Source organism: Balaenoptera ricei, chromosome 11 (genome assembly GCF_028023285.1).
Source record: "Balaenoptera ricei isolate mBalRic1 chromosome 11, mBalRic1.hap2, whole genome shotgun sequence".
NCBI classification, from domain to species: Eukaryota; Metazoa; Chordata; class Mammalia; order Artiodactyla; family Balaenopteridae; genus Balaenoptera; species Balaenoptera ricei.
The window spans coordinates 50,755,827-50,762,297 of NC_082649.1; the positions used below are offsets into that span (position 1 = coordinate 50,755,827).

Here is a 6,471-nt window from a genome sequence, read left to right on the forward strand (position 1 = left end):
GGGTTCTATGGAGTAAAATAGACCTTCAAGGAATATCGAATTAAAACAAATAGGCAAGAATAAACTACCATGTCTAGGGATGCACTAAAATTATTTTTTAAAAATACACACAAAAATGATTACTATACCATCAGGGTAATGGTTACCTGCTGGGTGTGGGATGGGGGGAAAGAGTCGTGATTGGGATGGGCACGTGGATGGAGCTTCTGGGGTGCATTGGTGTGCTGGTTAGTTTTATGTGTCAACTTGGCTAGACTACAATGCCAAGTTATTTGGTTAAACATTATCTAGATGTTTCTGTGAAGGCGTTTTTCTGACGAGCCTAACATTTAAATCAGTAGGCTTCGAGTAAAGCCAATTACCCTCTATAACGTGAGTCCACCTCATCCAATCAGTTGAAGGCCTTAATAGAAAGGCACTGCCCTCTCCCAAACCAAAAACTCTTTATGGTTACCAAAGGGGAAAGCGGGGAGGAGGGATAAATTCAGAGTTTGGGATTAGCAGATACATACTACTATATATAAAACAGGTAAACAACATGGTCCTACTGTATAGCACAGGGAATTATAATCAATATCTTGTAATAACCTATGATGGAAAAGAATCTGAAAAAAACCATATATATATATATATATATATATATATATATATATATATATATATATATTCTTTGCTATACACCAGAAACTAACACAACATTGTAAGCCAACTATACTTCAATTTTTAAAAAAATTAAGGTTAAAAAAAAAATGAAGAAAGAATTCTGCTAGGAGATGCCTTCAGACTCAAACTGAAACATCAACTCCTTCCTAGGTCTGCAGGCACTGCCCTACTTTGCAGACTTTGAACTTGCCAGATTCCACAATCACATGAGCTAAATTGATTGTCGCTATAGGCTACAAACTAGGCAATGGACTAAGTGCTGAATATACAAAAATAAAAAAGCCATAAACTTGAGTTTAAGTACCTTCCCTTTGAGGATGGATGGGGACACAAAGCTGATTCTCTGCTCACTTCCTTTCTTTATCACCATTACCTGAAGGCAAAAGGTCTTCTTTTGGGAACACATGCTAAAAATAAATTGACTCCTGTTAGTCCCTTTTGGGCAATTGGTTGCCTAAGGAACACATCCAAAGGTCAATGTCTTTGTGTGAAAAGTGCATAAAATTGCTGTCAGGAGGGATAAACATAGGATATTAAAAGTTAACGTAAACAGGACTTCCCTGATGGCGCAGTGGTTGGGAGTCCACCTGCCAATTCAGGGGACGTGGGTTCGCGCCCTGGTCCGGGAGGATCCCACATGCCTTGGAGCACCTAGGCCCATGGGCCACGAGTGCTGAGCCTGTGCTCTGGAGCCCACGAGCCACAACTACTGAGCTCGCTTGCCTAGAGCCCGTGCTCTGCAACGGGAGAAGCCACCGCAATGAGAGGCCCACACACAGCAGCGAAGAGTGGCCCCCGCTCGCCGCAACTGGAGAAAGGCTGCACGCAGCGACGAGGACCCAATGCAGCCAAAACATAAATAAATAAATTTATTTAAAAAAAAAAGTTAACATAAACAAAGATCACAGGTTTAACTCAATGTTAACTGGAGTCTCCTGGTTCCTTGAAATCTAGACAGGATTGATTCCAACACCTAGGTCGTGGTTTTTAGAAGTCCAAAGCTCTTCTTTTATTTCATATTTTAATTTTTTTTTAATTTTGAAGGATACTTTTGCTGGATATAAGATTCTTTGTTGATAATCTTTTTCTTTCAGGAATTTAAATATGTCATCCCACTAAAGCTCTTCTTAAATGTTCTCTTTTACTCTATTATGTGGGAATGGGAATTTTTCATCTCCCATGTGGCACATCTCCTGATCCTCCCTCCAAAGGAACTACAAATCAAGAGTTTTATTGCATGTTTTAGGGATTACTGGGAAGGGTTCCATTAGATACTATAGAGCAAATAACTGGACTATACTAAAAAATTCTATTAAAACATTTTTTTCACCACCTTCATCATCATGTAGCACTTGTAGCAGAATTCTCAGCATCTTCCCAGTTCCTCAGTGGGCTGATTTAAAATCCTCTCCTTGTCTCCTGGTGAGAATTTTATCACTCACCTTTTGTGGTCTCCATTTCTGCCATCCCACATGCACACAGCCATCTTCTACACCAGTGGGGCTATTTTCCCAAGACCTGCACCCACTCTGGGTGAGAGATTGTTCACAGCCCTCACCTAGGAGAATAGCCAAATCCAGCCTTGGAGACAGTTTTCTTCACCCCAGTTCACCTCCACTCTCCAAAACATCCTCACAAGAAAACAGAGAAGTTGAGTTTGATTAAATAAGGCCTGACCACGTTTCCCAATGATTATTAGAACCAGAAGAGTCAGGGATAAAATGTCAAAAAATTGTTGAAACGAGAGAGATGGAGCGACCTTCTTCTTCTGTGCTCTGAAGAGGGACCTTACATCTTTGCATTTCCAGTTGCTTCTTCTTGAAATGTATTCCCAGACTCCCTTCTGCCTAGGAACATGTTTCTTCTTCTTCTCCTTCTTCTTCTCCTTCTCTTTCTTCTTCTTCTTCTTTCAGTGTTTCTTCTATTATAAACAACTTGAGAAATCTTTCAAAGTTAGCTCCAGAAATTTCATCACTGTCTACCATGATTTCTTCTAGCCTTTCTTTCTCTCTCTAATAAAGTAGTTATTTTAAGACAATATGATTTGAGTGTGACTACCTTTCCTACTAAACTGTGCATTATTTGCGATTTGGGACCATGCCTGGTCACAGGATTTTTTCCGAAGCAGTGTGTGTTTCTTAAGGTTGTAAATAATGGAAAGATGGCATTTAAGAGGAAATTGTGTTGATGCACGTATGAGTTGTCCCAGAAGGTTCATGGTTTTTTGGTTTTTTAAAAATTTTATTTATTTTTGGCTGCACTGGGTCTTCGTTGCTACGCGTGGGTTTTCTCTAGTTGCGGCAAGTGGGGGCTACTCTTCATTGCGGTGCGCGGGCTTCTCACTGCAGCAGCTTCTCTTGTTGTGAAGCACAGGCTCTAGGTGTGCGGGCTTCAGTAGTTGTGGCATGTGGGGTCAGTAGTTGTGGCTCGCGGGCTCTAGAGTGCAGGCTCAGCAGTTGTGGTGCACAGGCTTAGTTGCTCCGCAACATGTGGGATCTTCCCAGACCAGGGTTCGAACCTGTGTCCCCTGCATTGGCAGGCAGATTCTTAACACTGTGCCACCAGGGAAGTTCCCAGCAGGTTCATGTTTTGAAATGATCCAATGTAAGCTTTCTTACAATTAAAGAAGAAAATTTAGCCTTATAAAGGAAAACACCTAAAACTCTGGCCAGTGTACCTTTCTTTATGCAAGAAACAGATGATTTAGTGGCTTCAGGAACTGCTAACTTTCTACTATTTTAAGTTATTAGGAGAGACTGCAAGTGTGGATAAAGATGTTGCAAAGATATTTACCCATGTTTTAAAAAAATTGTGGGTGTGGAATCCCAGGTACTATTGGATTTGTAGGGAAGATAAGACTTTTCCTCTGTCTTCTTAGGTTGTGTAATAAGGCCTGTAAATTAAACTGACAAAAGGCAGATTAACAGGAGGAAAAACATACAAATTTTACTGATGTTAATATTTTATGTGGCATGAAAGCCTTCATAGAAAAGAAAGAGATATTGTAAGAATGGGATAGACCTGGAAACTTACACGCCATGTTAACAAAGAACAGTTTGCTGTGGAGACCAGACATGACAAAGGGAAAAGGGGCTGGGCTGGGGCTGCCAAATTATGGGAAAGTTAGGAAATATGTGGGGGAAACTAATGGGAGATAAAGGTTATTTTAGTAGGTTTGTTTGCACAGATTCATCGTGGCGTCAACTTTTCGTGTCTGGAGATAAGAATGTTCTCTTCTTCCTGGTGCAGGGAGAGCACTTTTCTCATATGAAATTGTATGTCCTGCTTTTAGGTAGAAAGGGGGAGGTCAAAGACCCCTTCCTGCACCTGCTTTTCCTCAAGTGTATGCAGCTCAAAATAATCCATATAGCAGGATGGCATATTTGGGAGTGACATGTTCTGATCCCCTTCAGAGTGTAGGGTTTTTTTTTTTTTTCCTGCAAATCACCACCAATACATTTATTTGAGGGAGAAAAGGTCAAATCTTATTAGGAACTTTTAAACTGGGTAGGACTAGAGACCCTGATCTGCCTAACTTCTGGGTGTTCACAGCTGCATGGGTGACCAGGTCCTGCACATGAGGTGTCACCATGAAACTGATGAAGAGGGGGACACATTCTGAGCAGTCACACGATATCCCATTCAGAAGGTGCTGCCTTCTTCTTATCAGAAAAGTAGTGCTGAGAAAAATGAAAGCAGAACCTAGCCAGGACTTCCTAGCACACGCCCGGACGTGATGGTGGCCTCCTGAAAGGGGATCACACCCTATTTACAAAGTAGGAGAGTGATGCTCCCAGCTGAGCTGAAGGATGAGAGCTGGGCCCAACTCGAGGGGTGTGAATAGGGGGTGGGACCTCACCCCCTGAGTCTTTGCCCTTCTGACCTGGGCCTCCACAAGCCATTCTCTGGTCCCAGCACAAGGCAGACTTGGCAAATCTGCAATGGAAGGGGATTCTGCCCCAATTCTTCAGCGCCACCCCACTTCCTCAGGTCTAACAGTGACCAAGCCACTGGGTGCAGGCTCACCTCCACCCATCCCCTGCTTCTGTGCAGACACATGGCAAATATGGAACCCAGAGCCCAGCTGGGCTGGAGCACATCTAGGTGTTGCTGGGTTGGTCATGTAACAGGTGCCTGGAGATGATCAGGCCTCATCCACGGTGGCCAGGCTGAGATAGTGTGGGCTTGTGTGTGTGTGTGTTTCTTTTTTTTAAAATTGAAGTACAGTTAATTTACAATGTTGTGTTAGTTTCATGGAAGTTAGTTTCAATGTTGTGTACAGCAGAATGATTCGGTTATATATATGTATGTATTCTTTTTCAGATTCTTTTCTATTAAAGGTTAATACAAGATATTGAGTATAGTTCCCTGTGCTATACTTTGTTCTTTGGTCTTTGTTGTTTAAGAGACAGTGTTTTTTGAGGTGGTTCGGGGTACTCCAGGGCAAAGCATGATGACACCTGGTGGTGGAAAGGCAGGCTGGAGCCGCGGAAAGGCTCGCCCTGCCCACTCAGGTCCTTCCAGCAGTGGATCCGGATTTGAACTCTGGGGAGTGTGTGGGGAGCCCGGCCTGCAGCCATGGGATTGCCCACCAGCAGGAAGGGGTAGGTCGGCATGCCACTGCCACCCCCATGGGGTAGCTTGGGATGGATGACCAGGGCCTGGCTGAAGCTGTCATCCACCAGGTAGGCACTGAGGAAGTTGCCAGCAGGTTACAGCCCTGCAAGAAAACCGCATCTTCTAGGATGTGAGGGATTAAGCTGACAAAGAGTCCCAGCAGCCCCTCGTCTTTGAAAATCTTCCCAATAGAGCTGAACTCTCCACTGTACTTGGTCTCCTGTCCCACAAAATGGACCATGCAGCTATTGAGATGACACGTAAGGGGTGAGCCAATATGCGGGACATGCCCTGCATCATCATCAGGTAGGAGGTCTCCTTCACCACAGTCTTCAGAGAAGTCTTCGTGTCATCCTTGCTGGAAACCTGCTCGATATCATCCGGAGAGAAAATCTTCTTCATACTGCCCAGGGTCATGGTGGAGAGGGCAGTGGACGTCAGCCAGCAGCTCAGGCCTCGGAACAGCCTACCTTCCCATCCACTTGCACAATGTCCTTGGCGTAGGTGAAGAAGGTCGGAGGGTAGAGGACCTTCCTCCCCAGCACGTTGGTCTCAACGGTGTGGGCACTGGCTCACAACCCATCTGATGGGCAGCTCCATGTAGAGCATTTGGTGACTGAGCTCTGTCACCCCTGCGCCCAGCACCATGAAAAGAGCTTGGTAGTGGGGTCTTGGTCCCCAGAGCCCAGGCCCCCCAACGCGCTGTCCATCCTGCCGGCTGAGGGTGGCGGATGTGCGAGGATATGCAAGGAAGCACGAGGTTGCACTGGGATGCTCGGGGAGGCGCGGGGAGGCACGGGGGATGCGTGGGTGGTGGATACAGATCCTGGCTTTGACCCTGCCTCTGCTCCGGCTCCGGCTCCGGCTCCCACCATCCCCAGCACTGCCGCGAGCCCACCTTATGGTTTTAATTTTGATGAAACTGGCTTCTATTAAAATCAAATGTCTTCAGGCCCTACATCTCTGAGGAGGACATGTGGGAGGAGAGCAAACTCCAAGGTATAGGGCTTGCGAAAGAGGGTAGGTTCAAATGATGCTAGAGATTTACTTGTGTTAATAATTTTTATTAAGATTATTAGTGTGTGTGTGTTAAAGTTCTATTCCAAAGTTTCTTAAGTTTTTATTGAACTGCCTCCAATCCTATTTTTTCCCATAATACAGGATGCAAAAATTTTCAGTAAAATGTATTTA

At 44.5% G+C, this 6,471-nt stretch overlaps 1 pseudogene; it reads right to left on the bottom strand.

The window, feature by feature from the left end:
• Window positions 1–5,036: 5,036 nt before the first annotated feature.
• On the bottom strand, window positions 5,037–6,155 carry LOC132375306 (mitochondrial carrier homolog 1-like; annotated as a pseudogene).
• Window positions 6,156–6,471: the final 316 nt, after the last annotated feature.